The sequence below is a fragment of the Lissotriton helveticus genome, chromosome 10 (assembly GCF_964261635.1).
Source record: "Lissotriton helveticus chromosome 10, aLisHel1.1, whole genome shotgun sequence".
Lineage (NCBI taxonomy): Eukaryota > Metazoa > Chordata > Amphibia > Caudata > Salamandridae > Lissotriton > Lissotriton helveticus.
In genome coordinates this window covers 589,741,883-589,768,519 of record NC_136071.1, presented here as the reverse complement: position 1 = coordinate 589,768,519, position 26,637 = coordinate 589,741,883, and the positions used below count along the sequence as shown (strand labels likewise).

At 47.4% G+C, this 26,637-nt stretch overlaps 46 non-coding genes across 46 annotated transcripts; all 46 read right to left on the bottom strand.

The window, feature by feature from the left end:
* Positions 1-184: 184 nt before the first annotated feature.
* On the bottom strand, positions 185-256 carry TRNAP-CGG (transfer RNA proline (anticodon CGG)). The gene has a single exon. It is a non-coding gene; the product is annotated as a tRNA-Pro (tRNA).
* Positions 257-1,197: 941 nt separating this feature from the next.
* Positions 1,198-1,309, bottom strand: TRNAL-CAA (transfer RNA leucine (anticodon CAA)). Its single transcript has 2 exons — positions 1,272-1,309; positions 1,198-1,243 (listed from the first exon to the last, which is right to left on the bottom strand). It is a non-coding gene; the product is annotated as a tRNA-Leu (tRNA).
* Positions 1,310-1,604: 295 nt separating this feature from the next.
* On the bottom strand, positions 1,605-1,677 carry TRNAV-AAC (transfer RNA valine (anticodon AAC)). The gene has a single exon. It is a non-coding gene; the product is annotated as a tRNA-Val (tRNA).
* A 385-nt stretch (positions 1,678-2,062) lies between these two features.
* On the bottom strand, positions 2,063-2,134 carry TRNAP-AGG (transfer RNA proline (anticodon AGG)). Its single transcript has one exon. It is a non-coding gene; the product is annotated as a tRNA-Pro (tRNA).
* A 434-nt stretch (positions 2,135-2,568) lies between these two features.
* On the bottom strand, positions 2,569-2,641 carry TRNAV-UAC (transfer RNA valine (anticodon UAC)). Its single transcript has one exon. It is a non-coding gene; the product is annotated as a tRNA-Val (tRNA).
* A 384-nt stretch (positions 2,642-3,025) lies between these two features.
* TRNAP-CGG (transfer RNA proline (anticodon CGG)) lies at positions 3,026-3,097 on the bottom strand. Its single transcript has one exon. It is a non-coding gene; the product is annotated as a tRNA-Pro (tRNA).
* A 940-nt stretch (positions 3,098-4,037) lies between these two features.
* Positions 4,038-4,149, bottom strand: TRNAL-CAA (transfer RNA leucine (anticodon CAA)). Its single transcript has 2 exons — positions 4,112-4,149; positions 4,038-4,083 (listed from the first exon to the last, which is right to left on the bottom strand). It is a non-coding gene; the product is annotated as a tRNA-Leu (tRNA).
* Positions 4,150-4,444: 295 nt separating this feature from the next.
* Positions 4,445-4,517, bottom strand: TRNAV-AAC (transfer RNA valine (anticodon AAC)). Its single transcript has one exon. It is a non-coding gene; the product is annotated as a tRNA-Val (tRNA).
* Positions 4,518-4,902: 385 nt separating this feature from the next.
* TRNAP-AGG (transfer RNA proline (anticodon AGG)) lies at positions 4,903-4,974 on the bottom strand. The gene has a single exon. It is a non-coding gene; the product is annotated as a tRNA-Pro (tRNA).
* Positions 4,975-5,408: 434 nt separating this feature from the next.
* Positions 5,409-5,481, bottom strand: TRNAV-UAC (transfer RNA valine (anticodon UAC)). Its single transcript has one exon. It is a non-coding gene; the product is annotated as a tRNA-Val (tRNA).
* A 384-nt stretch (positions 5,482-5,865) lies between these two features.
* Positions 5,866-5,937, bottom strand: TRNAP-CGG (transfer RNA proline (anticodon CGG)). Its single transcript has one exon. It is a non-coding gene; the product is annotated as a tRNA-Pro (tRNA).
* A 940-nt stretch (positions 5,938-6,877) lies between these two features.
* Positions 6,878-6,989, bottom strand: TRNAL-CAA (transfer RNA leucine (anticodon CAA)). The gene is made up of 2 exons: positions 6,952-6,989; positions 6,878-6,923 (listed from the first exon to the last, which is right to left on the bottom strand). It is a non-coding gene; the product is annotated as a tRNA-Leu (tRNA).
* Positions 6,990-7,284: 295 nt separating this feature from the next.
* Positions 7,285-7,357, bottom strand: TRNAV-AAC (transfer RNA valine (anticodon AAC)). The gene has a single exon. It is a non-coding gene; the product is annotated as a tRNA-Val (tRNA).
* A 385-nt stretch (positions 7,358-7,742) lies between these two features.
* Positions 7,743-7,814, bottom strand: TRNAP-AGG (transfer RNA proline (anticodon AGG)). The gene has a single exon. It is a non-coding gene; the product is annotated as a tRNA-Pro (tRNA).
* Positions 7,815-8,248: 434 nt separating this feature from the next.
* Positions 8,249-8,321, bottom strand: TRNAV-UAC (transfer RNA valine (anticodon UAC)). Its single transcript has one exon. It is a non-coding gene; the product is annotated as a tRNA-Val (tRNA).
* A 384-nt stretch (positions 8,322-8,705) lies between these two features.
* Positions 8,706-8,777, bottom strand: TRNAP-CGG (transfer RNA proline (anticodon CGG)). Its single transcript has one exon. It is a non-coding gene; the product is annotated as a tRNA-Pro (tRNA).
* Positions 8,778-9,718: 941 nt separating this feature from the next.
* On the bottom strand, positions 9,719-9,830 carry TRNAL-CAA (transfer RNA leucine (anticodon CAA)). Its single transcript has 2 exons — positions 9,793-9,830; positions 9,719-9,764 (listed from the first exon to the last, which is right to left on the bottom strand). It is a non-coding gene; the product is annotated as a tRNA-Leu (tRNA).
* A 295-nt stretch (positions 9,831-10,125) lies between these two features.
* On the bottom strand, positions 10,126-10,198 carry TRNAV-AAC (transfer RNA valine (anticodon AAC)). The gene has a single exon. It is a non-coding gene; the product is annotated as a tRNA-Val (tRNA).
* A 385-nt stretch (positions 10,199-10,583) lies between these two features.
* Positions 10,584-10,655, bottom strand: TRNAP-AGG (transfer RNA proline (anticodon AGG)). Its single transcript has one exon. It is a non-coding gene; the product is annotated as a tRNA-Pro (tRNA).
* Positions 10,656-11,089: 434 nt separating this feature from the next.
* Positions 11,090-11,162, bottom strand: TRNAV-UAC (transfer RNA valine (anticodon UAC)). The gene has a single exon. It is a non-coding gene; the product is annotated as a tRNA-Val (tRNA).
* A 384-nt stretch (positions 11,163-11,546) lies between these two features.
* TRNAP-CGG (transfer RNA proline (anticodon CGG)) lies at positions 11,547-11,618 on the bottom strand. Its single transcript has one exon. It is a non-coding gene; the product is annotated as a tRNA-Pro (tRNA).
* Positions 11,619-12,558: 940 nt separating this feature from the next.
* Positions 12,559-12,670, bottom strand: TRNAL-CAA (transfer RNA leucine (anticodon CAA)). Its single transcript has 2 exons — positions 12,633-12,670; positions 12,559-12,604 (listed from the first exon to the last, which is right to left on the bottom strand). It is a non-coding gene; the product is annotated as a tRNA-Leu (tRNA).
* Positions 12,671-12,965: 295 nt separating this feature from the next.
* TRNAV-AAC (transfer RNA valine (anticodon AAC)) lies at positions 12,966-13,038 on the bottom strand. The gene has a single exon. It is a non-coding gene; the product is annotated as a tRNA-Val (tRNA).
* A 385-nt stretch (positions 13,039-13,423) lies between these two features.
* TRNAP-AGG (transfer RNA proline (anticodon AGG)) lies at positions 13,424-13,495 on the bottom strand. The gene has a single exon. It is a non-coding gene; the product is annotated as a tRNA-Pro (tRNA).
* A 434-nt stretch (positions 13,496-13,929) lies between these two features.
* TRNAV-UAC (transfer RNA valine (anticodon UAC)) lies at positions 13,930-14,002 on the bottom strand. Its single transcript has one exon. It is a non-coding gene; the product is annotated as a tRNA-Val (tRNA).
* Positions 14,003-14,386: 384 nt separating this feature from the next.
* Positions 14,387-14,458, bottom strand: TRNAP-CGG (transfer RNA proline (anticodon CGG)). The gene has a single exon. It is a non-coding gene; the product is annotated as a tRNA-Pro (tRNA).
* A 940-nt stretch (positions 14,459-15,398) lies between these two features.
* TRNAL-CAA (transfer RNA leucine (anticodon CAA)) lies at positions 15,399-15,510 on the bottom strand. The gene is made up of 2 exons: positions 15,473-15,510; positions 15,399-15,444 (listed from the first exon to the last, which is right to left on the bottom strand). It is a non-coding gene; the product is annotated as a tRNA-Leu (tRNA).
* A 295-nt stretch (positions 15,511-15,805) lies between these two features.
* Positions 15,806-15,878, bottom strand: TRNAV-AAC (transfer RNA valine (anticodon AAC)). The gene has a single exon. It is a non-coding gene; the product is annotated as a tRNA-Val (tRNA).
* A 385-nt stretch (positions 15,879-16,263) lies between these two features.
* On the bottom strand, positions 16,264-16,335 carry TRNAP-AGG (transfer RNA proline (anticodon AGG)). The gene has a single exon. It is a non-coding gene; the product is annotated as a tRNA-Pro (tRNA).
* A 434-nt stretch (positions 16,336-16,769) lies between these two features.
* Positions 16,770-16,842, bottom strand: TRNAV-UAC (transfer RNA valine (anticodon UAC)). Its single transcript has one exon. It is a non-coding gene; the product is annotated as a tRNA-Val (tRNA).
* A 384-nt stretch (positions 16,843-17,226) lies between these two features.
* TRNAP-CGG (transfer RNA proline (anticodon CGG)) lies at positions 17,227-17,298 on the bottom strand. The gene has a single exon. It is a non-coding gene; the product is annotated as a tRNA-Pro (tRNA).
* Positions 17,299-18,239: 941 nt separating this feature from the next.
* TRNAL-CAA (transfer RNA leucine (anticodon CAA)) lies at positions 18,240-18,351 on the bottom strand. The gene is made up of 2 exons: positions 18,314-18,351; positions 18,240-18,285 (listed from the first exon to the last, which is right to left on the bottom strand). It is a non-coding gene; the product is annotated as a tRNA-Leu (tRNA).
* A 295-nt stretch (positions 18,352-18,646) lies between these two features.
* On the bottom strand, positions 18,647-18,719 carry TRNAV-AAC (transfer RNA valine (anticodon AAC)). The gene has a single exon. It is a non-coding gene; the product is annotated as a tRNA-Val (tRNA).
* Positions 18,720-19,104: 385 nt separating this feature from the next.
* Positions 19,105-19,176, bottom strand: TRNAP-AGG (transfer RNA proline (anticodon AGG)). The gene has a single exon. It is a non-coding gene; the product is annotated as a tRNA-Pro (tRNA).
* A 434-nt stretch (positions 19,177-19,610) lies between these two features.
* Positions 19,611-19,683, bottom strand: TRNAV-UAC (transfer RNA valine (anticodon UAC)). The gene has a single exon. It is a non-coding gene; the product is annotated as a tRNA-Val (tRNA).
* A 384-nt stretch (positions 19,684-20,067) lies between these two features.
* On the bottom strand, positions 20,068-20,139 carry TRNAP-CGG (transfer RNA proline (anticodon CGG)). Its single transcript has one exon. It is a non-coding gene; the product is annotated as a tRNA-Pro (tRNA).
* A 941-nt stretch (positions 20,140-21,080) lies between these two features.
* TRNAL-CAA (transfer RNA leucine (anticodon CAA)) lies at positions 21,081-21,192 on the bottom strand. The gene is made up of 2 exons: positions 21,155-21,192; positions 21,081-21,126 (listed from the first exon to the last, which is right to left on the bottom strand). It is a non-coding gene; the product is annotated as a tRNA-Leu (tRNA).
* A 295-nt stretch (positions 21,193-21,487) lies between these two features.
* On the bottom strand, positions 21,488-21,560 carry TRNAV-AAC (transfer RNA valine (anticodon AAC)). The gene has a single exon. It is a non-coding gene; the product is annotated as a tRNA-Val (tRNA).
* Positions 21,561-21,945: 385 nt separating this feature from the next.
* Positions 21,946-22,017, bottom strand: TRNAP-AGG (transfer RNA proline (anticodon AGG)). Its single transcript has one exon. It is a non-coding gene; the product is annotated as a tRNA-Pro (tRNA).
* A 434-nt stretch (positions 22,018-22,451) lies between these two features.
* On the bottom strand, positions 22,452-22,524 carry TRNAV-UAC (transfer RNA valine (anticodon UAC)). Its single transcript has one exon. It is a non-coding gene; the product is annotated as a tRNA-Val (tRNA).
* A 384-nt stretch (positions 22,525-22,908) lies between these two features.
* Positions 22,909-22,980, bottom strand: TRNAP-CGG (transfer RNA proline (anticodon CGG)). Its single transcript has one exon. It is a non-coding gene; the product is annotated as a tRNA-Pro (tRNA).
* Positions 22,981-23,921: 941 nt separating this feature from the next.
* On the bottom strand, positions 23,922-24,033 carry TRNAL-CAA (transfer RNA leucine (anticodon CAA)). The gene is made up of 2 exons: positions 23,996-24,033; positions 23,922-23,967 (listed from the first exon to the last, which is right to left on the bottom strand). It is a non-coding gene; the product is annotated as a tRNA-Leu (tRNA).
* A 295-nt stretch (positions 24,034-24,328) lies between these two features.
* TRNAV-AAC (transfer RNA valine (anticodon AAC)) lies at positions 24,329-24,401 on the bottom strand. The gene has a single exon. It is a non-coding gene; the product is annotated as a tRNA-Val (tRNA).
* Positions 24,402-24,786: 385 nt separating this feature from the next.
* On the bottom strand, positions 24,787-24,858 carry TRNAP-AGG (transfer RNA proline (anticodon AGG)). Its single transcript has one exon. It is a non-coding gene; the product is annotated as a tRNA-Pro (tRNA).
* A 434-nt stretch (positions 24,859-25,292) lies between these two features.
* On the bottom strand, positions 25,293-25,365 carry TRNAV-UAC (transfer RNA valine (anticodon UAC)). Its single transcript has one exon. It is a non-coding gene; the product is annotated as a tRNA-Val (tRNA).
* A 384-nt stretch (positions 25,366-25,749) lies between these two features.
* TRNAP-CGG (transfer RNA proline (anticodon CGG)) lies at positions 25,750-25,821 on the bottom strand. The gene has a single exon. It is a non-coding gene; the product is annotated as a tRNA-Pro (tRNA).
* Positions 25,822-26,637: the final 816 nt, after the last annotated feature.

The window sequence follows — 26,637 nt, the reverse complement described above, 5'->3', positions numbered from 1 at the left end:
ATGTTCCTACCATGCTGGTCTGGCCCAGAAAAGCAGTTGCAAAGAAGTCCTGCACTCCTTTATCCCGCCACAAGTGGTAAATAGCGTGCAGGGTAAGGAACTTTCTCGACATACACAGCGTCTTATAGCATTGAAAAGAAGAAATGCTCCTATATTACAAGCATCCTGAAAATGCCCACAGCATGGGCTCGTCCGGGATTTGAACCCGGGACCTCTCGCACCCGAAGCGAGAATCATACCCCTAGACCAACGAGCCTGAGTGGCCAGGAGACATTTTGAACAATTTCTGAAGCGTCTTTCAGAAAAAAAGCAGGGCTATTTGGCTAGTCTCCCTCTAAGTGAGCCTCACAACGTCATGTTTTCTCTCAAGTTGTTGTTTTTTCACTCTAGCAAGAAAGGGGGCAGCCAATCTCCTATCAGCCAGTGAGCAGAAAAAAGGCACAGATGAGAACAGCAAGCACTTTCTGGCAATTGTTCTCCTCTGCAAGTCCTGGACCCTTGCCCCATAGACTTCCACACCAGAAGCAATGAAGGGCCCACCATTTCCTGCGCCTGAGAAAGAGGGGTTTGATATTTGGATTCAAACGCGCTCGCTCAGCGCTCGATCAGGCTCGATCAGGCGAGATTTATATGAGTGGCTCACAGGCCTGAAACACTCACCTGGGAGACCCAGAGTGGCTGACTTCTCAGTATAGCCATTGTTGGGCGAGTCACCTCCTTTCCTCCTGCCTCAATCTAGAATTGGCTGCAAATCATAAGAGAGAGTGCAATGCCCGTGTGCAGTGCCTACTCCCAGCTACCTCTCTGTCTTCCTTATGTAAATTAGAATTTGCAAGGGGGGAACCAATGGCATTCTGCTCCTCCCACATAACCAGGAAGCCCTGTTGAACATGTCTGCCTGTGTTTTTGCAGGGACAGTGCCTTCTCTGCCCAAAAGGTGGCAGGAGAGCCTCACAACAAATGATGGGATCAACTGCTTAGTTAGAAACCCAGCAAGGCAGTTACTGTGATGGAGTGCAAATTTAATGGAAGGTGTGCCTGAGGTGTCATTTCCAGAAATCCATGGAATTGTGATTGAGGGCCCAGCCTGATTGTTGGTGGATTTCTCTTCACATGCTACAGGTTCCTGCAAAGATTGTGGTGTTTGCCGGGAACGCACTGCAAAAAACAGGAAGATTTACGGGTGTAAAAGGGACCTGTCAGAAGTGGGATTTGAACCCACGCCTCCATGAGGAGACCAGAAGGCTCAGCTACACTGAAGATCAAGCTCTCTTGAGTCTGGCGCCTTAGACCACTCGGCCATCCTGACGGCTCATGAGGGGGGCTTAGGTCTAACTCTTCTATCTGCACCTGCCAATGTTTCCACTTACAACCTTCACAGCAATGTCACAGGTGTAAAGGCCCCAACAATACAACATAGCTTAAACAAAATAAAAATAGGCACAAGAACGACCCCCAGATGACGGATGCAGATAACTTTGTTTCGTCTTGCAAAGGTAAAGAAAGTTTCCCACGGCTCACTGTGTTCAAAGACCACCTCTTCTTAAACTTGCATTCAGATAATAAGGTTTTAGAGAGTGCACATAAAAGCAGCCAACGCTCAGTGTTTCTGCCCGGTCTCGAACCGGGGACCTTTCGCGTGTTAGGCGAACGTGATGACCACTACACTACAGAAACGACCTTGCTGCTTGCTACTGTTAAAGCAAAGTTCCTCTCAAGGCTTCACCCTACTTCTATTCTGCTGTATCAGCAGCGGCTCAGAATGTGCAGAACAAGTGTGAAAACCTCAGAGATATCATCCAACATGCTTGCAATTAGACGTATTCAAAATTTACTTGTGCAGGCATCGACAGACAAATATCTGATGCCTAAATGTCTGCGAGTACAGCTTGGGAAAGCATCACCTGGGACACACTGAGACTAAGCAGGTAGGCAGAAAAAGCACGATGATCCATTTTTCTTCTGAGGTTAGGAATATGTTGCGCAACAATGCACCGAGTATTACTAGAAATAGTCAGGCATAGTGCATTTTTAGTACGATTTGTATGTTTAGCTCTAAAAAGGGCTCGTCCGGGAGTTGAACCCGGGACCTCTCGCACCCTAAGCGAGAATCATACCCCTAGACCAACGAGCCACGCAAGAGTCACCTCTGACATGGCTCCAGGGGTTAGTGGCAGCTAGTCGGTGAATGCTTCACCCAAAGCAAGCAACTGCACATGTTGCTCTCTTCTGCAATATGATTGCTGTCTTTTCCATGGCCGTCATCAAACAAGAAATTAAAAAGCCTCTGTCCTTCAGACAGTTTGTTTTCTCTAAGTGTCTGCTTGCGGTGAGGACAAGAAAAGCATTTCTGCTCTCATTCCTTGCTTTCATGAAGTAGGCCCACCCTTCAGAGCAAAGGGCGAGCAAGCGAATGGCGCAAGCTATCGTCACTTCTCTTTTCGAGCTGTCACTGAGATCCCTGGAGCACACTACGTCAGGTTGGTGAGGGATAGACAGCCTCTATTATCTCAGCTTTCCTATAAAGTCAGCCAGTAAAGGCAAACACTGTTAAAAACAGCAAACCGCTGTTTCTGCCCGGTCTCGAACCAAGGACCTTTCGCGTGTAAGGCGAACGTGAAAACCACTACACTACAGAAACAGACACTAACTCAGGAATCTTGTTGGCATGTATTGGGCTGGAATGCACAGACTAAGGGCCAATGTCCTTGAAGCTCAAAGTTGGGCTCTCCTTACCCGGTCTCTATTTCTTTGGAAGACAGGAATGAGGACCACTTTTATTCCAAGAGGCGATTTTGAAACCATATCCTGAAATTACACTAGAAAAACACTATGCATGTAATGTTCCTACCATGCTGGTCTGGCCCAGAAAAGCAGTTGCAAAGAAGTCCTGCACTCCTTTATCCCGCCACAAGTGGAAAATAGCGTGCAGGGTAAGGAACTTTCTCGACATACACAGCGTCTTATAGCATTGAAAAGAAGAAATGCTCCTATATTACAAGCATCCTGAAAATGTCCACAGCATGGGCTCGTCCGGGATTTGAACCCGGGACCTCTCGCACCCGAAGCGAGAATCATACCCCTAGACCAACGAGCCTGAGTGGCCAGGAGACATTTTGAACAATTTCTGAAGCGTCTTTCAGAAAAAAAGCAGGGCTATTTGGCTAGTCTCCCTCTAAGTGAGCCTCACAACGTCATGTTTTCTCTCAAGTTGTTGTTTTTTCACTCTAGCAAGAAAGGGGGCAGCCAATCTCCTATCAGCCAGTGAGCAGAAAAAAGGCACAGATGAGAACAGCAAGCACTTTCTGGCAATTGTTCTCCTCTGCAAGTCCTGGACCCTTGCCCCATAGACTTCCACACCAGAAGCAATGAAGGGCCCACCATTTCCTGCGCCTGAGAAAGAGGGGTTTGATATTTGGATTCAAACGCGCTCGCTCAGCGCTCGATCAGGCTCGATCAGGCGAGATTTATATGAGTGGCTCACAGGCCTGAAACACTCACCTGGGAGACCCAGAGTGGCTGACTTCTCAGTATAGCCATTGTTGGGCGAGTCACCTCCTTTCCTCCTGCCTCAATCTAGAATTGGCTGCAAATCATAAGAGAGAGTGCAATGCCCGTGTGCAGTGCCTACTCCCAGCTACCTCTCTGTCTTCCTTATGTAAATTAGAATTTGCAAGGGGGGACCAATGGCATTCTGCTCCTCCCACAAAACCAGGAAGCCCTGTTGAACATGTCTGCCTGTGTTTTTGCAGGGACAGTGCCTTCTCTGCCCAAAAGGTGGCAGGAGAGCCTCACAACAAATGATGGGATCAACTGCTTAGTTAGAAACCCAGCAAGGCAGTTACTGTGATGGAGTGCAAATTTAATGGAAGGTGTGCCTGAGGTGTCATTTCCAGAAATCCATGGAATTGTGATTGAGGGCCCAGCCTGATTGTTGGTGGATTTCTCTTCACATGCTACAGGTTCCTGCAAAGATTGTGGTGTTTGCCGGGAACGCACTGCAAAAAACAGGAAGATTTACGGGTGTAAAAGGGACCTGTCAGAAGTGGGATTTGAACCCACGCCTCCATGAGGAGACCAGAAGGCTCAGCTACACTGAAGATCAAGCTCTCTTGAGTCTGGCGCCTTAGACCACTCGGCCATCCTGACGGCTCATGAGGGGGGCTTAGGTCGAACTCTTCTATCTGCACCTGCCAATGTTTCCACTTACAACCTTCACAGCAATGTCACAGGTGTAAAGGCCCCAACAATACAACATAGCTTAAACAAAATAAAAATAGGCACAAGAACGACCCCCAGATGACGGATGCAGATAACTTTGTTTCGTCTTGCAAAGGTAAAGAAAGTTTCCCACGGCTCACTGTGTTCAAAGACCACCTCTTCTTAAACTTGCATTCAGATAATAAGGTTTTAGAGTGTGCACATAAAAGCAGCCAACGCTCAGTGATTCTGCCCAGTCTCGAACCGAGGACCTTTCGCGTGTTAGGCGAACGTGATGACCACTACACTACAGAAACGACCTTGCTGCTTGCTACTGTTAAAGCAAAGTTCCTCTCAAGGCTTCACCCTACTTCTATTCTGCTGTATCAGCAGCGGCTCAGAATGTGCAGAACAAGTGTGAAAACCTCAGAGATATCATCCAACATGCTTGCAATTAGACGTATTCAAAATTTACTTGTGCAGGCATCGACAGACAAATATCTGATGCCTAAATGTCTGCGAGTACAGCTTGGGAAAGCATCACCTGGGACACACTGAGACTAAGCAGGTAGGCAGAAAAAGCACGGTGATCCATTTTTCTTCTGAGGTTAGGAATATGTTGCGCAACAATGCACCGAGTATTACTAGAAATAGTCAGGCATAGTGCATTTTTAGTACGATTTGTATGTTTAGCTCTAAAAAGGGCTCGTCCGGGATTTGAACCCGGGACCTCTCGCACCCTAAGCGAGAATCATACCCCTAGACCAACGAGCCACGCAAGAGTCACCTCTGACATGGCTCCAGGGGTTAGTGGCAGCTAGTCGGTGAATGCTTCACCCAAAGCAAGCAACTGCACATGTTGCTCTCTTCTGCAATATGATTGCTGTCTTTTCCATGGCCGTCATCAAACAAGAAATTAAAAAGCCTCTGTCCTTCAGACAGTTTGTTTTCTCTAAGTGTCTGCTTGCGGTGAGGACAAGAAAAGCATTTCTGCTCTCATTCCTTGCTTTCATGAAGTAGGCCCACCCTTCAGAGCAAAGGGCGAGCAAGCGAATGGCGCAAGCTATCGTCACTTCTCTTTTCGAGCTGTCACTGAGATCCCTGGAGCACACTACGTCAGGTTGGTGAGGGATAGACAGCCTCTATTATCTCAGCTTTCCTATAAAGTCAGCCAGTAAAGGCAAACACTGTTAAAAACAGCAAACCGCTGTTTCTGCCCGGTCTCGAACCAAGGACCTTTCGCGTGTAAGGCGAACGTGAAAACCACTACACTACAGAAACAGACACTAACTCAGGAATCTTGTTGGCATGTATTGGGCTGGAATGCACAGACTAAGGGCCAATGTCCTTGAAGCTCAAAGTTGGGCTCTCCTTACCCGGTCTCTATTTCTTTGGAAGACAGGAATGAGGACCACTTTTATTCCAAGAGGCGATTTTGAAACCATATCCTGAAATTACACTAGAAAAACACTATGCATGTAATGTTCCTACCATGCTGGTCTGGCCCAGAAAAGCAGTTGCAAAGAAGTCCTGCACTCCTTTATCCCGCCACAAGTGGAAAATAGCGTGCAGGGTAAGGAACTTTCTCGACATACACAGCGTCTTATAGCATTGAAAAGAAGAAATGCTCCTATATTACAAGCATCCTGAAAATGTCCACAGCATGGGCTCGTCCGGGATTTGAACCCGGGACCTCTCGCACCCGAAGCGAGAATCATACCCCTAGACCAACGAGCCTGAGTGGCCAGGAGACATTTTGAACAATTTCTGAAGCGTGTTTCAGAAAAAAAGCAGGGCTATTTGGCTAGTCTCCCTCTAAGTGAGCCTCACAACGTCATGTTTTCTCTCAAGTTGTTGTTTTTTCACTCTAGCAAGAAAGGGGGCAGCCAATCTCCTATCAGCCAGTGAGCAGAAAAAAGGCACAGATGAGAACAGCAAGCACTTTCTGGCAATTGTTCTCCTCTGCAAGTCCTGGACCCTTGCCCCATAGACTTCCACACCAGAAGCAATGAAGGGCCCACCATTTCCTGCGCCTGAGAAAGAGGGGTTTGATATTTGGATTCAAACGCGCTCGCTCAGCGCTCGATCAGGCTCGATCAGGCGAGATTTATATGAGTGGCTCACAGGCCTGAAACACTCACCTGGGAGACCCAGAGTGGCTGACTTCTCAGTATAGCCATTGTTGGGCGAGTCACCTCCTTTCCTCCTGCCTCAATCTAGAATTGGCTGCAAATCATAAGAGAGAGTGCAATGCCCGTGTGCAGTGCCTACTCCCAGCTACCTCTCTGTCTTCCTTATGTAAATTAGAATTTGCAAGGGGGGACCAATGGCATTCTGCTCCTCCCACAAAACCAGGAAGCCCTGTTGAACATGTCTGCCTGTGTTTTTGCAGGGACAGTGCCTTCTCTGCCCAAAAGGTGGCAGGAGAGCCTCACAACAAATGATGGGATCAACTGCTTAGTTAGAAACCCAGCAAGGCAGTTACTGTGATGGAGTGCAAATTTAATGGAAGGTGTGCCTGAGGTGTCATTTCCAGAAATCCATGGAATTGTGATTGAGGGCCCAGCCTGATTGTTGGTGGATTTCTCTTCACATGCTACAGGTTCCTGCAAAGATTGTGGTGTTTGCCGGGAACGCACTGCAAAAAACAGGAAGATTTACGGGTGTAAAAGGGACCTGTCAGAAGTGGGATTTGAACCCACGCCTCCATGAGGAGACCAGAAGGCTCAGCTACACTGAAGATCAAGCTCTCTTGAGTCTGGCGCCTTAGACCACTCGGCCATCCTGACGGCTCATGAGGGGGGCTTAGGTCGAACTCTTCTATCTGCACCTGCCAATGTTTCCACTTACAACCTTCACAGCAATGTCACAGGTGTAAAGGCCCCAACAATACAACATAGCTTAAACAAAATAAAAATAGGCACAAGAACGACCCCCAGATGACGGATGCAGATAACTTTGTTTCGTCTTGCAAAGGTAAAGAAAGTTTCCCACGGCTCACTGTGTTCAAAGACCACCTCTTCTTAAACTTGCATTCAGATAATAAGGTTTTAGAGTGTGCACATAAAAGCAGCCAACGCTCAGTGATTCTGCCCGGTCTCGAACCGAGGACCTTTCGCGTGTTAGGCGAACGTGATGACCACTACACTACAGAAACGACCTTGCTGCTTGCTACTGTTAAAGCAAAGTTCCTCTCAAGGCTTCACCCTACTTCTATTCTGCTGTATCAGCAGCGGCTCAGAATGTGCAGAACAAGTGTGAAAACCTCAGAGATATCATCCAACATGCTTGCAATTAGACGTATTCAAAATTTACTTGTGCAGGCATCGACAGACAAATATCTGATGCCTAAATGTCTGCGAGTACAGCTTGGGAAAGCATCACCTGGGACACACTGAGACTAAGCAGGTAGGCAGAAAAAGCACGGTGATCCATTTTTCTTCTGAGGTTAGGAATATGTTGCGCAACAATGCACCGAGTATTACTAGAAATAGTCAGGCATAGTGCATTTTTAGTACGATTTGTATGTTTAGCTCTAAAAAGGGCTCGTCCGGGATTTGAACCCGGGACCTCTCGCACCCTAAGCGAGAATCATACCCCTAGACCAACGAGCCACGCAAGAGTCACCTCTGACATGGCTCCAGGGGTTAGTGGCAGCTAGTCGGTGAATGCTTCACCCAAAGCAAGCAACTGCACATGTTGCTCTCTTCTGCAATATGATTGCTGTCTTTTCCATGGCCGTCATCAAACAAGAAATTAAAAAGCCTCTGTCCTTCAGACAGTTTGTTTTTTCTAAGTGTCTGCTTGCGGTGAGGACAAGAAAAGCATTTCTGCTCTCATTCCTTGCTTTCATGAAGTAGGCCCACCCTTCAGAGCAAAGGGCGAGCAAGCGAATGGCGCAAGCTATCGTCACTTCTCTTTTCGAGCTGTCACTGAGATCCCTGGAGCACACTACGTCAGGTTGGTGAGGGATAGACAGCCTCTATTATCTCAGCTTTCCTATAAAGTCAGCCAGTAAAGGCAAACACTGTTAAAAACAGCAAACCGCTGTTTCTGCCCGGTCTCGAACCAAGGACCTTTCGCGTGTAAGGCGAACGTGAAAACCACTACACTACAGAAACAGACACTAACTCAGGAATCTTGTTGGCATGTATTGGGCTGGAATGCACAGACTAAGGGCCAATGTCCTTGAAGCTCAAAGTTGGGCTCTCCTTACCCGGTCTCTATTTCTTTGGAAGACAGGAATGAGGACCACTTTTATTCCAAGAGGCGATTTTGAAACCATATCCTGAAATTACACTAGAAAAACACTATGCATGTAATGTTCCTACCATGCTGGTCTGGCCCAGAAAAGCAGTTGCAAAGAAGTCCTGCACTCCTTTATCCCGCCACAAGTGGAAAATAGCGTGCAGGGTAAGGAACTTTCTCGACATACACAGCGTCTTATAGCATTGAAAAGAAGAAATGCTCCTATATTACAAGCATCCTGAAAATGTCCACAGCATGGGCTCGTCCGGGATTTGAACCCGGGACCTCTCGCACCCGAAGCGAGAATCATACCCCTAGACCAACGAGCCTGAGTGGCCAGGAGACATTTTGAACAATTTCTGAAGCGTCTTTCAGAAAAAAAGCAGGGCTATTTGGCTAGTCTCCCTCTAAGTGAGCCTCACAACGTCATGTTTTCTCTCAAGTTGTTGTTTTTTCACTCTAGCAAGAAAGGGGGCAGCCAATCTCCTATCAGCCAGTGAGCAGAAAAAAGGCACAGATGAGAACAGCAAGCACTTTCTGGCAATTGTTCTCCTCTGCAAGTCCTGGACCCTTGCCCCATAGACTTCCACACCAGAAGCAATGAAGAGCCCACCATTTCCTGCGCCTGAGAAAGAGGGGTTTGATATTTGGATTCAAACGCGCTCGCTCAGCGCTCGATCAGGCTCGATCAGGCGAGATTTATATGAGTGGCTCACAGGCCTGAAACACTAACCTGGGAGACCCAGAGTGGCTGACTTCTCAGTATAGCCATTGTTGGGCGAGTCACCTCCTTTCCTCCTGCCTCAATCTAGAATTGGCTGCAAATCATAAGAGAGAGTGCAATGCCCGTGTGCAGTGCCTACTCCCAGCTACCTCTCTGTCTTCCTTATGTAAATTAGAATTTGCAAGGGGGGAACCAATGGCATTCTGCTCCTCCCACATAACCAGGAAGCCCTGTTGAACATGTCTGCCTGTGTTTTTGCAGGGACAGTGCCTTCTCTGCCCAAAAGGTGGCAGGAGAGCCTCACAACAAATGATGGGATCAACTGCTTAGTTAGAAACCCAGCAAGGCAGTTACTGTGATGGAGTGCAAATTTAATGGAAGGTGTGCCTGAGGTGTCATTTCCAGAAATCCATGGAATTGTGATTGAGGGCCCAGCCTGATTGTTGGTGGATTTCTCTTCACATGCTACAGGTTCCTGCAAAGATTGTGGTGTTTGCCGGGAACGCACTGCAAAAAACAGGAAGATTTACGGGTGTAAAAGGGACCTGTCAGAAGTGGGATTTGAACCCACGCCTCCATGAGGAGACCAGAAGGCTCAGCTACACTGAAGATCAAGCTCTCTTGAGTCTGGTGCCTTAGACCACTCGGCCATCCTGACGGCTCATGAGGGGGGCTTAGGTCTAACTCTTCTATCTGCACCTGCCAATGTTTCCACTTACAACCTTCACAGCAATGTCACAGGTGTAAAGGCCCCAACAATACAACATAGCTTAAACAAAATAAAAATAGGCACAAGAACGACCCCCAGATGACGGATGCAGATAACTTTGTTTCGTCTTGCAAAGGTAAAGAAAGTTTCCCACGGCTCACTGTGTTCAAAGACCACCTCTTCTTAAACTTGCATTCAGATAATAAGGTTTTAGAGTGTGCACATAAAAGCAGCCAACGCTCAGTGATTCTGCCCGGTCTCGAACCGAGGACCTTTCGCGTGTTAGGCGAACGTGATGACCACTACACTACAGAAACGACCTTGCTGCTTGCTACTGTTAAAGCAAAGTTCCTCTCAAGGCTTCACCCTACTTCTATTCTGCTGTATCAGCAGCGGCTCAGAATGTGCAGAACAAGTGTGAAAACCTCAGAGATATCATCCAACATGCTTGCAATTAGACGTATTCAAAATTTACTTGTGCAGGCATCGACAGACAAATATCTGATGCCTAAATGTCTGCGAGTACAGCTTGGGAAAGCATCACCTGGGACACACTGAGACTAAGCAGGTAGGCAGAAAAAGCACGGTGATCCATTTTTCTTCTGAGGTTAGGAATATGTTGCGCAACAATGCACCGAGTATTACTAGAAATAGTCAGGCATAGTGCATTTTTAGTACGATTTGTATGTTTAGCTCTAAAAAGGGCTCGTCCGGGATTTGAACCCGGGACCTCTCGCACCCTAAGCGAGAATCATACCCCTAGACCAACGAGCCACGCAAGAGTCACCTCTGACATGGCTCCAGGGGTTAGTGGCAGCTAGTCGGTGAATGCTTCACCCAAAGCAAGCAACTGCACATGTTGCTCTCTTCTGCAATATGATTGCTGTCTTTTCCATGGCCGTCATCAAACAAGAAATTAAAAAGCCTCTGTCCTTCAGACAGTTTGTTTTCTCTAAGTGTCTGCTTGCGGTGAGGACAAGAAAAGCATTTCTGCTCTCATTCCTTGCTTTCATGAAGTAGGCCCACCCTTCAGAGCAAAGGGCGAGCAAGCGAATGGCGCAAGCTATCGTCACTTCTCTTTTCGAGCTGTCACTGAGATCCCTGGAGCACACTACGTCAGGTTGGTGAGGGATAGACAGCCTCTATTATCTCAGCTTTCCTATAAAGTCAGCCAGTAAAGGCAAACACTGTTAAAAACAGCAAACCGCTGTTTCTGCCCGGTCTCGAACCAAGGACCTTTCGCGTGTAAGGCGAACGTGAAAACCACTACACTACAGAAACAGACACTAACTCAGGAATCTTGTTGGCATGTATTGGGCTGGAATGCACAGACTAAGGGCCAATGTCCTTGAAGCTCAAAGTTGGGCTCTCCTTACCCGGTCTCTATTTCTTTGGAAGACAGGAATGAGGACCACTTTTATTCCAAGAGGCGATTTTGAAACCATATCCTGAAATTACACTAGAAAAACACTATGCATGTAATGTTCCTACCATGCTGGTCTGGCCCAGAAAAGCAGTTGCAAAGAAGTCCTGCACTCCTTTATCCCGCCACAAGTGGAAAATAGCGTGCAGGGTAAGGAACTTTCTCGACATACACAGCGTCTTATAGCATTGAAAAGAAGAAATGCTCCTATATTACAAGCATCCTGAAAATGTCCACAGCATGGGCTCGTCCGGGATTTGAACCCGGGACCTCTCGCACCCGAAGCGAGAATCATACCCCTAGACCAACGAGCCTGAGTGGCCAGGAGACATTTTGAACAATTTCTGAAGCGTCTTTCAGAAAAAAAGCAGGGCTATTTGGCTAGTCTCCCTCTAAGTGAGCCTCACAACGTCATGTTTTCTCTCAAGTTGTTGTTTTTTCACTCTAGCAAGAAAGGGGGCAGCCAATCTCCTATCAGCCAGTGAGCAGAAAAAAGGCACAGATGAGAACAGCAAGCACTTTCTGGCAATTGTTCTCCTCTGCAAGTCCTGGACCCTTGCCCCATAGACTTCCACACCAGAAGCAATGAAGGGCCCACCATTTCCTGCGCCTGAGAAAGAGGGGTTTGATATTTGGATTCAAACGCGCTCGCTCAGCGCTCGATCAGGCTCGATCAGGCGAGATTTATATGAGTGGCTCACAGGCCTGAAACACTCACCTGGGAGACCCAGAGTGGCTGACTTCTCAGTATAGCCATTGTTGGGCGAGTCACCTCCTTTCCTCCTGCCTCAATCTAGAATTGGCTGCAAATCATAAGAGAGAGTGCAATGCCCGTGTGCAGTGCCTACTCCCAGCTACCTCTCTGTCTTCCTTATGTAAATTAGAATTTGCAAGGGGGGACCAATGGCATTCTGCTCCTCCCACAAAACCAGGAAGCCCTGTTGAACATGTCTGCCTGTGTTTTTGCAGGGACAGTGCCTTCTCTGCCCAAAAGGTGGCAGGAGAGCCTCACAACAAATGATGGGATCAACTGCTTAGTTAGAAACCCAGCAAGGCAGTTACTGTGATGGAGTGCAAATTTAATGGAAGGTGTGCCTGAGGTGTCATTTCCAGAAATCCATGGAATTGTGATTGAGGGCCCAGCCTGATTGTTGGTGGATTTCTCTTCACATGCTACAGGTTCCTGCAAAGATTGTGGTGTTTGCCGGGAACGCACTGCAAAAAACAGGAAGATTTACGGGTGTAAAAGGGACCTGTCAGAAGTGGGATTTGAACCCACGCCTCCATGAGGAGACCAGAAGGCTCAGCTACACTGAAGATCAAGCTCTCTTGAGTCTGGCGCCTTAGACCACTCGGCCATCCTGACGGCTCATGAGGGGGGCTTAGGTCGAACTCTTCTATCTGCACCTGCCAATGTTTCCACTTACAACCTTCACAGCAATGTCACAGGTGTAAAGGCCCCAACAATACAACATAGCTTAAACAAAATAAAAATAGGCACAAGAACGACCCCCAGATGACGGATGCAGATAACTTTGTTTCGTCTTGCAAAGGTAAAGAAAGTTTCCCACGGCTCACTGTGTTCAAAGACCACCTCTTCTTAAACTTGCATTCAGATAATAAGGTTTTAGAGTGTGCACATAAAAGCAGCCAACGCTCAGTGATTCTGCCCAGTCTCGAACCGAGGACCTTTCGCGTGTTAGGCGAACGTGATGACCACTACACTACAGAAACGACCTTGCTGCTTGCTACTGTTAAAGCAAAGTTCCTCTCAAGGCTTCACCCTACTTCTATTCTGCTGTATCAGCAGCGGCTCAGAATGTGCAGAACAAGTGTGAAAACCTCAGAGATATCATCCAACATGCTTGCAATTAGACGTATTCAAAATTTACTTGTGCAGGCATCGACAGACAAATATCTGATGCCTAAATGTCTGCGAGTACAGCTTGGGAAAGCATCACCTGGGACACACTGAGACTAAGCAGGTAGGCAGAAAAAGCACGGTGATCCATTTTTCTTCTGAGGTTAGGAATATGTTGCGCAACAATGCACCGAGTATTACTAGAAATAGTCAGGCATAGTGCATTTTTAGTACGATTTGTATGTTTAGCTCTAAAAAGGGCTCGTCCGGGATTTGAACCCGGGACCTCTCGCACCCTAAGCGAGAATCATACCCCTAGACCAACGAGCCACGCAAGAGTCACCTCTGACATGGCTCCAGGGGTTAGTGGCAGCTAGTCGGTGAATGCTTCACCCAAAGCAAGCAACTGCACATGTTGCTCTCTTCTGCAATATGATTGCTGTCTTTTCCATGGCCGTCATCAAACAAGAAATTAAAAAGCCTCTGTCCTTCAGACAGTTTGTTTTCTCTAAGTGTCTGCTTGCGGTGAGGACAAGAAAAGCATTTCTGCTCTCATTCCTTGCTTTCATGAAGTAGGCCCACCCTTCAGAGCAAAGGGCGAGCAAGCGAATGGCGCAAGCTATCGTCACTTCTCTTTTCGAGCTGTCACTGAGATCCCTGGAGCACACTACGTCAGGTTGGTGAGGGATAGACAGCCTCTATTATCTCAGCTTTCCTATAAAGTCAGCCAGTAAAGGCAAACACTGTTAAAAACAGCAAACCGCTGTTTCTGCCCGGTCTCGAACCAAGGACCTTTCGCGTGTAAGGCGAACGTGAAAACCACTACACTACAGAAACAGACACTAACTCAGGAATCTTGTTGGCATGTATTGGGCTGGAATGCACAGACTAAGGGCCAATGTCCTTGAAGCTCAAAGTTGGGCTCTCCTTACCCGGTCTCTATTTCTTTGGAAGACAGGAATGAGGACCACTTTTATTCCAAGAGGCGATTTTGAAACCATATCCTGAAATTACACTAGAAAAACACTATGCATGTAATGTTCCTACCATGCTGGTCTGGCCCAGAAAAGCAGTTGCAAAGAAGTCCTGCACTCCTTTATCCCGCCACAAGTGGAAAATAGCGTGCAGGGTAAGGAACTTTCTCGACATACACAGCGTCTTATAGCATTGAAAAGAAGAAATGCTCCTATATTACAAGCATCCTGAAAATGTCCACAGCATGGGCTCGTCCGGGATTTGAACCCGGGACCTCTCGCACCCGAAGCGAGAATCATACCCCTAGACCAACGAGCCTGAGTGGCCAGGAGACATTTTGAACAATTTCTGAAGCGTGTTTCAGAAAAAAAGCAGGGCTATTTGGCTAGTCTCCCTCTAAGTGAGCCTCACAACGTCATGTTTTCTCTCAAGTTGTTGTTTTTTCACTCTAGCAAGAAAGGGGGCAGCCAATCTCCTATCAGCCAGTGAGCAGAAAAAAGGCACAGATGAGAACAGCAAGCACTTTCTGGCAATTGTTCTCCTCTGCAAGTCCTGGACCCTTGCCCCATAGACTTCCACACCAGAAGCAATGAAGGGCCCACCATTTCCTGCGCCTGAGAAAGAGGGGTTTGATATTTGGATTCAAACGCGCTCGCTCAGCGCTCGATCAGGCTCGATCAGGCGAGATTTATATGAGTGGCTCACAGGCCTGAAACACTCACCTGGGAGACCCAGAGTGGCTGACTTCTCAGTATAGCCATTGTTGGGCGAGTCACCTCCTTTCCTCCTGCCTCAATCTAGAATTGGCTGCAAATCATAAGAGAGAGTGCAATGCCCGTGTGCAGTGCCTACTCCCAGCTACCTCTCTGTCTTCCTTATGTAAATTAGAATTTGCAAGGGGGGACCAATGGCATTCTGCTCCTCCCACAAAACCAGGAAGCCCTGTTGAACATGTCTGCCTGTGTTTTTGCAGGGACAGTGCCTTCTCTGCCCAAAAGGTGGCAGGAGAGCCTCACAACAAATGATGGGATCAACTGCTTAGTTAGAAACCCAGCAAGGCAGTTACTGTGATGGAGTGCAAATTTAATGGAAGGTGTGCCTGAGGTGTCATTTCCAGAAATCCATGGAATTGTGATTGAGGGCCCAGCCTGATTGTTGGTGGATTTCTCTTCACATGCTACAGGTTCCTGCAAAGATTGTGGTGTTTGCCGGGAACGCACTGCAAAAAACAGGAAGATTTACGGGTGTAAAAGGGACCTGTCAGAAGTGGGATTTGAACCCACGCCTCCATGAGGAGACCAGAAGGCTCAGCTACACTGAAGATCAAGCTCTCTTGAGTCTGGCGCCTTAGACCACTCGGCCATCCTGACGGCTCATGAGGGGGGCTTAGGTCGAACTCTTCTATCTGCACCTGCCAATGTTTCCACTTACAACCTTCACAGCAATGTCACAGGTGTAAAGGCCCCAACAATACAACATAGCTTAAACAAAATAAAAATAGGCACAAGAACGACCCCCAGATGACGGATGCAGATAACTTTGTTTCGTCTTGCAAAGGTAAAGAAAGTTTCCCACGGCTCACTGTGTTCAAAGACCACCTCTTCTTAAACTTGCATTCAGATAATAAGGTTTTAGAGTGTGCACATAAAAGCAGCCAACGCTCAGTGATTCTGCCCGGTCTCGAACCGAGGACCTTTCGCGTGTTAGGCGAACGTGATGACCACTACACTACAGAAACGACCTTGCTGCTTGCTACTGTTAAAGCAAAGTTCCTCTCAAGGCTTCACCCTACTTCTATTCTGCTGTATCAGCAGCGGCTCAGAATGTGCAGAACAAGTGTGAAAACCTCAGAGATATCATCCAACATGCTTGCAATTAGACGTATTCAAAATTTACTTGTGCAGGCATCGACAGACAAATATCTGATGCCTAAATGTCTGCGAGTACAGCTTGGGAAAGCATCACCTGGGACACACTGAGACTAAGCAGGTAGGCAGAAAAAGCACGGTGATCCATTTTTCTTCTGAGGTTAGGAATATGTTGCGCAACAATGCACCGAGTATTACTAGAAATAGTCAGGCATAGTGCATTTTTAGTACGATTTGTATGTTTAGCTCTAAAAAGGGCTCGTCCGGGATTTGAACCCGGGACCTCTCGCACCCTAAGCGAGAATCATACCCCTAGACCAACGAGCCACGCAAGAGTCACCTCTGACATGGCTCCAGGGGTTAGTGGCAGCTAGTCGGTGAATGCTTCACCCAAAGCAAGCAACTGCACATGTTGCTCTCTTCTGCAATATGATTGCTGTCTTTTCCATGGCCGTCATCAAACAAGAAATTAAAAAGCCTCTGTCCTTCAGACAGTTTGTTTTTTCTAAGTGTCTGCTTGCGGTGAGGACAAGAAAAGCATTTCTGCTCTCATTCCTTGCTTTCATGAAGTAGGCCCACCCTTCAGAGCAAAGGGCGAGCAAGCGAATGGCGCAAGCTATCGTCACTTCTCTTTTCGAGCTGTCACTGAGATCCCTGGAGCACACTACGTCAGGTTGGTGAGGGATAGACAGCCTCTATTATCTCAGCTTTCCTATAAAGTCAGCCAGTAAAGGCAAACACTGTTAAAAACAGCAAACCGCTGTTTCTGCCCGGTCTCGAACCAAGGACCTTTCGCGTGTAAGGCGAACGTGAAAACCACTACACTACAGAAACAGACACTAACTCAGGAATCTTGTTGGCATGTATTGGGCTGGAATGCACAGACTAAGGGCCAATGTCCTTGAAGCTCAAAGTTGGGCTCTCCTTACCCGGTCTCTATTTCTTTGGAAGACAGGAATGAGGACCACTTTTATTCCAAGAGGCGATTTTGAAACCATATCCTGAAATTACACTAGAAAAACACTATGCATGTAATGTTCCTACCATGCTGGTCTGGCCCAGAAAAGCAGTTGCAAAGAAGTCCTGCACTCCTTTATCCCGCCACAAGTGGAAAATAGCGTGCAGGGTAAGGAACTTTCTCGACATACACAGCGTCTTATAGCATTGAAAAGAAGAAATGCTCCTATATTACAAGCATCCTGAAAATGTCCACAGCATGGGCTCGTCCGGGATTTGAACCCGGGACCTCTCGCACCCGAAGCGAGAATCATACCCCTAGACCAACGAGCCTGAGTGGCCAGGAGACATTTTGAACAATTTCTGAAGCGTCTTTCAGAAAAAAAGCAGGGCTATTTGGCTAGTCTCCCTCTAAGTGAGCCTCACAACGTCATGTTTTCTCTCAAGTTGTTGTTTTTTCACTCTAGCAAGAAAGGGGGCAGCCAATCTCCTATCAGCCAGTGAGCAGAAAAAAGGCACAGATGAGAACAGCAAGCACTTTCTGGCAATTGTTCTCCTCTGCAAGTCCTGGACCCTTGCCCCATAGACTTCCACACCAGAAGCAATGAAGAGCCCACCATTTCCTGCGCCTGAGAAAGAGGGGTTTGATATTTGGATTCAAACGCGCTCGCTCAGCGCTCGATCAGGCTCGATCAGGCGAGATTTATATGAGTGGCTCACAGGCCTGAAACACTAACCTGGGAGACCCAGAGTGGCTGACTTCTCAGTATAGCCATTGTTGGGCGAGTCACCTCCTTTCCTCCTGCCTCAATCTAGAATTGGCTGCAAATCATAAGAGAGAGTGCAATGCCCGTGTGCAGTGCCTACTCCCAGCTACCTCTCTGTCTTCCTTATGTAAATTAGAATTTGCAAGGGGGGAACCAATGGCATTCTGCTCCTCCCACATAACCAGGAAGCCCTGTTGAACATGTCTGCCTGTGTTTTTGCAGGGACAGTGCCTTCTCTGCCCAAAAGGTGGCAGGAGAGCCTCACAACAAATGATGGGATCAACTGCTTAGTTAGAAACCCAGCAAGGCAGTTACTGTGATGGAGTGCAAATTTAATGGAAGGTGTGCCTGAGGTGTCATTTCCAGAAATCCATGGAATTGTGATTGAGGGCCCAGCCTGATTGTTGGTGGATTTCTCTTCACATGCTACAGGTTCCTGCAAAGATTGTGGTGTTTGCCGGGAACGCACTGCAAAAAACAGGAAGATTTACGGGTGTAAAAGGGACCTGTCAGAAGTGGGATTTGAACCCACGCCTCCATGAGGAGACCAGAAGGCTCAGCTACACTGAAGATCAAGCTCTCTTGAGTCTGGTGCCTTAGACCACTCGGCCATCCTGACGGCTCATGAGGGGGGCTTAGGTCTAACTCTTCTATCTGCACCTGCCAATGTTTCCACTTACAACCTTCACAGCAATGTCACAGGTGTAAAGGCCCCAACAATACAACATAGCTTAAACAAAATAAAAATAGGCACAAGAACGACCCCCAGATGACGGATGCAGATAACTTTGTTTCGTCTTGCAAAGGTAAAGAAAGTTTCCCACGGCTCACTGTGTTCAAAGACCACCTCTTCTTAAACTTGCATTCAGATAATAAGGTTTTAGAGTGTGCACATAAAAGCAGCCAACGCTCAGTGATTCTGCCCGGTCTCGAACCGAGGACCTTTCGCGTGTTAGGCGAACGTGATGACCACTACACTACAGAAACGACCTTGCTGCTTGCTACTGTTAAAGCAAAGTTCCTCTCAAGGCTTCACCCTACTTCTATTCTGCTGTATCAGCAGCGGCTCAGAATGTGCAGAACAAGTGTGAAAACCTCAGAGATATCATCCAACATGCTTGCAATTAGACGTATTCAAAATTTACTTGTGCAGGCATCGACAGACAAATATCTGATGCCTAAATGTCTGCGAGTACAGCTTGGGAAAGCATCACCTGGGACACACTGAGACTAAGCAGGTAGGCAGAAAAAGCACGGTGATCCATTTTTCTTCTGAGGTTAGGAATATGTTGCGCAACAATGCACCGAGTATTACTAGAAATAGTCAGGCATAGTGCATTTTTAGTACGATTTGTATGTTTAGCTCTAAAAAGGGCTCGTCCGGGATTTGAACCCGGGACCTCTCGCACCCTAAGCGAGAATCATACCCCTAGACCAACGAGCCACGCAAGAGTCACCTCTGACATGGCTCCAGGGGTTAGTGGCAGCTAGTCGGTGAATGCTTCACCCAAAGCAAGCAACTGCACATGTTGCTCTCTTCTGCAATATGATTGCTGTCTTTTCCATGGCCGTCATCAAACAAGAAATTAAAAAGCCTCTGTCCTTCAGACAGTTTGTTTTCTCTAAGTGTCTGCTTGCGGTGAGGACAAGAAAAGCATTTCTGCTCTCATTCCTTGCTTTCATGTAGTAGGCCCACCCTTCAGAGCAAAGGGCGAGCAAGCGAATGGCGCAAGCTATCGTCACTTCTCTTTTCGAGCTGTCACTGAGATCCCTGGAGCACACTACGTCAGGTTGGTGAGGGATAGACAGCCTCTATTATCTCAGCTTTCCTATAAAGTCAGCCAGTAAAGGCAAACACTGTTAAAAACAGCAAACCGCTGTTTCTGCCCGGTCTCGAACCAAGGACCTTTCGCGTGTAAGGCGAACGTGAAAACCACTACACTACAGAAACAGACACTAACTCAGGAATCTTGTTGGCATGTATTGGGCTGGAATGCACAGACTAAGGGCCAATGTCCTTGAAGCTCAAAGTTGGGCTCTCCTTACCCGGTCTCTATTTCTTTGGAAGACAGGAATGAGGACCACTTTTATTCCAAGAGGCGATTTTGAAACCATATCCTGAAATTACACTAGAAAAACACTATGCATGTAATGTTCCTACCATGCTGGTCTGGCCCAGAAAAGCAGTTGCAAAGAAGTCCTGCACTCCTTTATCCCGCCACAAGTGGAAAATAGCGTGCAGGGTAAGGAACTTTCTCGACATACACAGCGTCTTATAGCATTGAAAAGAAGAAATGCTCCTATATTACAAGCATCCTGAAAATGTCCACAGCATGGGCTCGTCCGGGATTTGAACCCGGGACCTCTCGCACCCGAAGCGAGAATCATACCCCTAGACCAACGAGCCTGAGTGGCCAGGAGACATTTTGAACAATTTCTGAAGCGTCTTTCAGAAAAAAAGCAGGGCTATTTGGCTAGTCTCCCTCTAAGTGAGCCTCACAACGTCATGTTTTCTCTCAAGTTGTTGTTTTTTCACTCTAGCAAGAAAGGGGGCAGCCAATCTCCTATCAGCCAGTGAGCAGAAAAAAGGCACAGATGAGAACAGCAAGCACTTTCTGGCAATTGTTCTCCTCTGCAAGTCCTGGACCCTTGCCCCATAGACTTCCACACCAGAAGCAATGAAGGGCCCACCATTTCCTGCGCCTGAGAAAGAGGGGTTTGATATTTGGATTCAAACGCGCTCGCTCAGCGCTCGATCAGGCTCGATCAGGCGAGATTTATATGAGTGGCTCACAGGCCTGAAACACTAACCTGGGAGACCCAGAGTGGCTGACTTCTCAGTATAGCCATTGTTGGGCGAGTCACCTCCTTTCCTCCTGCCTCAATCTAGAATTGGCTGCAAATCATAAGAGAGAGTGCAATGCCCGTGTGCAGTGCCTACTCCCAGCTACCTCTCTGTCTTCCTTATGTAAATTAGAATTTGCAAGGGGGGAACCAATGGCATTCTGCTCCTCCCACATAACCAGGAAGCCCTGTTGAACATGTCTGCCTGTGTTTTTGCAGGGACAGTGCCTTCTCTGCCCAAAAGGTGGCAGGAGAGCCTCACAACAAATGATGGGATCAACTGCTTAGTTAGAAACCCAGCAAGGCAGTTACTGTGATGGAGTGCAAATTTAATGGAAGGTGTGCCTGAGGTGTCATTTCCAGAAATCCATGGAATTGTGATTGAGGGCCCAGCCTGATTGTTGGTGGATTTCTCTTCACATGCTACAGGTTCCTGCAAAGATTGTGGTGTTTGCCGGGAACGCACTGCAAAAAACAGGAAGATTTACGGGTGTAAAAGGGACCTGTCAGAAGTGGGATTTGAACCCACGCCTCCATGAGGAGACCAGAAGGCTCAGCTACACTGAAGATCAAGCTCTCTTGAGTCTGGCGCCTTAGACCACTCGGCCATCCTGACGGCTCATGAGGGGGGCTTAGGTCGAACTCTTCTATCTGCACCTGCCAATGTTTCCACTTACAACCTTCACAGCAATGTCACAGGTGTAAAGGCCCCAACAATACAACATAGCTTAAACAAAATAAAAATAGGCACAAGAACGACCCCCAGATGACGGATGCAGATAACTTTGTTTCGTCTTGCAAAGGTAAAGAAAGTTTCCCACGGCTCACTGTGTTCAAAGACCACCTCTTCTTAAACTTGCATTCAGATAATAAGGTTTTAGAGTGTGCACATAAAAGCAGCCAACGCTCAGTGATTCTGCCCGGTCTCGAACCGAGGACCTTTCGCGTGTTAGGCGAACGTGATGACCACTACACTACAGAAACGACCTTGCTGCTTGCTACTGTTAAAGCAAAGTTCCTCTCAAGGCTTCACCCTACTTCTATTCTGCTGTATCAGCAGCGGCTCAGAATGTGCAGAACAAGTGTGAAAACCTCAGAGATATCATCCAACATGCTTGCAATTAGACGTATTCAAAATTTACTTGTGCAGGCATCGACAGACAAATATCTGATGCCTAAATGTCTGCGAGTACAGCTTGGGAAAGCATCACCTGGGACACACTGAGACTAAGCAGGTAGGCAGAAAAAGCACGGTGATCCATTTTTCTTCTGAGGTTAGGAATATGTTGCGCAACAATGCACCGAGTATTACTAGAAATAGTCAGGCATAGTGCATTTTTAGTACGATTTGTATGTTTAGCTCTAAAAAGGGCTCGTCCGGGATTTGAACCCGGGACCTCTCGCACCCTAAGCGAGAATCATACCCCTAGACCAACGAGCCACGCAAGAGTCACCTCTGACATGGCTCCAGGGGTTAGTGGCAGCTAGTCGGTGAATGCTTCACCCAAAGCAAGCAACTGCACATGTTGCTCTCTTCTGCAATATGATTGCTGTCTTTTCCATGGCCGTCATCAAACAAGAAATTAAAAAGCCTCTGTCCTTCAGACAGTTTGTTTTTTCTAAGTGTCTGCTTGCGGTGAGGACAAGAAAAGCATTTCTGCTCTCATTCCTTGCTTTCATGAAGTAGGCCCACCCTTCAGAGCAAAGGGCGAGCAAGCGAATGGCGCAAGCTATCGTCACTTCTCTTTTCGAGCTGTCACTGAGATCCCTGGAGCACACTACGTCAGGTTGGTGAGGGATAGACAGCCTCTATTATCTCAGCTTTCCTATAAAGTCAGCCAGTAAAGGCAAACACTGTTAAAAACAGCAAACCGCTGTTTCTGCCCGGTCTCGAACCAAGGACCTTTCGCGTGTAAGGCGAACGTGAAAACCACTACACTACAGAAACAGACACTAACTCAGGAATCTTGTTGGCATGTATTGGGCTGGAATGCACAGACTAAGGGCCAATGTCCTTGAAGCTCAAAGTTGGGCTCTCCTTACCCGGTCTCTATTTCTTTGGAAGACAGGAATGAGGACCACTTTTATTCCAAGAGGCGATTTTGAAACCATATCCTGAAATTACACTAGAAAAACACTATGCATGTAATGTTCCTACCATGCTGGTCTGGCCCAGAAAAGCAGTTGCAAAGAAGTCCTGCACTCCTTTATCCCGCCACAAGTGGAAAATAGCGTGCAGGGTAAGGAACTTTCTCGACATACACAGCGTCTTATAGCATTGAAAAGAAGAAATGCTCCTATATTACAAGCATCCTGAAAATGTCCACAGCATGGGCTCGTCCGGGATTTGAACCCGGGACCTCTCGCACCCGAAGCGAGAATCATACCCCTAGACCAACGAGCCTGAGTGGCCAGGAGACATTTTGAACAATTTCTGAAGCGTCTTTCAGAAAAAAAGCAGGGCTATTTGGCTAGTCTCCCTCTAAGTGAGCCTCACAACGTCATGTTTTCTCTCAAGTTGTTGTTTTTTCACTCTAGCAAGAAAGGGGGCAGCCAATCTCCTATCAGCCAGTGAGCAGAAAAAAGGCACAGATGAGAACAGCAAGCACTTTCTGGCAATTGTTCTCCTCTGCAAGTCCTGGACCCTTGCCCCATAGACTTCCACACCAGAAGCAATGAAGGGCCCACCATTTCCTGCGCCTGAGAAAGAGGGGTTTGATATTTGGATTCAAACGCGCTCGCTCAGCGCTCGATCAGGCTCGATCAGGCGAGATTTATATGAGTGGCTCACAGGCCTGAAACACTAACCTGGGAGACCCAGAGTGGCTGACTTCTCAGTATAGCCATTGTTGGGCGAGTCACCTCCTTTCCTCCTGCCTCAATCTAGAATTGGCTGCAAATCATAAGAGAGAGTGCAATGCCCGTGTGCAGTGCCTACTCCCAGCTACCTCTCTGTCTTCCTTATGTAAATTAGAATTTGCAAGGGGGGAACCAATGGCATTCTGCTCCTCCCACATAACCAGGAAGCCCTGTTGAACATGTCTGCCTGTGTTTTTGCAGGGACAGTGCCTTCTCTGCCCAAAAGGTGGCAGGAGAGCCTCACAACAAATGATGGGATCAACTGCTTAGTTAGAAACCCAGCAAGGCAGTTACTGTGATGGAGTGCAAATTTAATGGAAGGTGTGCCTGAGGTGTCATTTCCAGAAATCCATGGAATTGTGATTGAGGGCCCAGCCTGATTGTTGGTGGATTTCTCTTCACATGCTACAGGTTCCTGCAAAGATTGTGGTGTTTGCCGGGAACGCACTGCAAAAAACAGGAAGATTTACGGGTGTAAAAGGGACCTGTCAGAAGTGGGATTTGAACCCACGCCTCCATGAGGAGACCAGAAGGCTCAGCTACACTGAAGATCAAGCTCTCTTGAGTCTGGTGCCTTAGACCACTCGGCCATCCTGACGGCTCATGAGGGGGGCTTAGGTCTAACTCTTCTATCTGCACCTGCCAATGTTTCCACTTACAACCTTCACAGCAATGTCACAGGTGTAAAGGCCCCAACAATACAACATAGCTTAAACAAAATAAAAATAGGCACAAGAACGACCCCCAGATGACGGATGCAGATAACTTTGTTTCGTCTTGCAAAGGTAAAGAAAGTTTCCCACGGCTCACTGTGTTCAAAGACCACCTCTTCTTAAACTTGCATTCAGATAATAAGGTTTTAGAGTGTGCACATAAAAGCAGCCAACGCTCAGTGATTCTGCCCGGTCTCGAACCGAGGACCTTTCGCGTGTTAGGCGAACGTGATGACCACTACACTACAGAAACGACCTTGCTGCTTGCTACTGTTAAAGCAAAGTTCCTCTCAAGGCTTCACCCTACTTCTATTCTGCTGTATCAGCAGCGGCTCAGAATGTGCAGAACAAGTGTGAAAACCTCAGAGATATCATCCAACATGCTTGCAATTAGACGTATTCAAAATTTACTTGTGCAGGCATCGACAGACAAATATCTGATGCCTAAATGTCTGCGAGTACAGCTTGGGAAAGCATCACCTGGGACACACTGAGACTAAGCAGGTAGGCAGAAAAAGCACGGTGATCCATTTTTCTTCTGAGGTTAGGAATATGTTGCGCAACAATGCACCGAGTATTACTAGAAATAGTCAGGCATAGTGCATTTTTAGTACGATTTGTATGTTTAGCTCTAAAAAGGGCTCGTCCGGGATTTGAACCCGGGACCTCTCGCACCCTAAGCGAGAATCATACCCCTAGACCAACGAGCCACGCAAGAGTCACCTCTGACATGGCTCCAGGGGTTAGTGGCAGCTAGTCGGTGAATGCTTCACCCAAAGCAAGCAACTGCACATGTTGCTCTCTTCTGCAATATGATTGCTGTCTTTTCCATGGCCGTCATCAAACAAGAAATTAAAAAGCCTCTGTCCTTCAGACAGTTTGTTTTCTCTAAGTGTCTGCTTGCGGTGAGGACAAGAAAAGCATTTCTGCTCTCATTCCTTGCTTTCATGAAGTAGGCCCACCCTTCAGAGCAAAGGGCGAGCAAGCGAATGGCGCAAGCTATCGTCACTTCTCTTTTCGAGCTGTCACTGAGATCCCTGGAGCACACTACGTCAGGTTGGTGAGGGATAGACAGCCTCTATTATCTCAGCTTTCCTATAAAGTCAGCCAGTAAAGGCAAACACTGTTAAAAACAGCAAACCGCTGTTTCTGCCCGGTCTCGAACCAAGGACCTTTCGCGTGTAAGGCGAACGTGAAAACCACTACACTACAGAAACAGACACTAACTCAGGAATCTTGTTGGCATGTATTGGGCTGGAATGCACAGACTAAGGGCCAATGTCCTTGAAGCTCAAAGTTGGGCTCTCCTTACCCGGTCTCTATTTCTTTGGAAGACAGGAATGAGGACCACTTTTATTCCAAGAGGCGATTTTGAAACCATATCCTGAAATTACACTAGAAAAACACTATGCATGTAATGTTCCTACCATGCTGGTCTGGCCCAGAAAAGCAGTTGCAAAGAAGTCCTGCACTCCTTTATCCCGCCACAAGTGGAAAATAGCGTGCAGGGTAAGGAACTTTCTCGACATACACAGCGTCTTATAGCATTGAAAAGAAGAAATGCTCCTATATTACAAGCATCCTGAAAATGTCCACAGCATGGGCTCGTCCGGGATTTGAACCCGGGACCTCTCGCACCCGAAGCGAGAATCATACCCCTAGACCAACGAGCCTGAGTGGCCAGGAGACATTTTGAACAATTTCTGAAGCGTCTTTCAGAAAAAAAGCAGGGCTATTTGGCTAGTCTCCCTCTAAGTGAGCCTCACAACGTCATGTTTTCTCTCAAGTTGTTGTTTTTTCACTCTAGCAAGAAAGGGGGCAGCCAATCTCCTATCAGCCAGTGAGCAGAAAAAAGGCACAGATGAGAACAGCAAGCACTTTCTGGCAATTGTTCTCCTCTGCAAGTCCTGGACCCTTGCCCCATAGACTTCCACACCAGAAGCAATGAAGGGCCCACCATTTCCTGCGCCTGAGAAAGAGGGGTTTGATATTTGGATTCAAACGCGCTCGCTCAGCGCTCGATCAGGCTTGATCAGGCGAGATTTATATGAGTGGCTCACAGGCCTGAAACACTAACCTGGGAGACCCAGAGTGGCTGACTTCTCAGTATAGCCATTGTTGGGCGAGTCACCTCCTTTCCTCCTGCCTCAATCTAGAATTGGCTGCAAATCATAAGAGAGAGTGCAATGCCCGTGTGCAGTGCCTACTCCCAGCTACCTCTCTGTCTTCCTTATGTAAATTAGAATTTGCAAGGGGGGAACCAATGGCATTCTGCTCCTCCCACATAACCAGGAAGCCCTGTTGAACATGTCTGCCTGTGTTTTTGCAGGGACAGTGCCTTCTCTGCCCAAAAGGTGGCAGGAGAGCCTCACAACAAATGATGGGATCAACTGCTTAGTTAGAAACCCAGCAAGGCAGTTACTGTGATGGAGTGCAAATTTAATGGAAGGTGTGCCTGAGGTGTCATTTCCAGAAATCCATGGAATTGT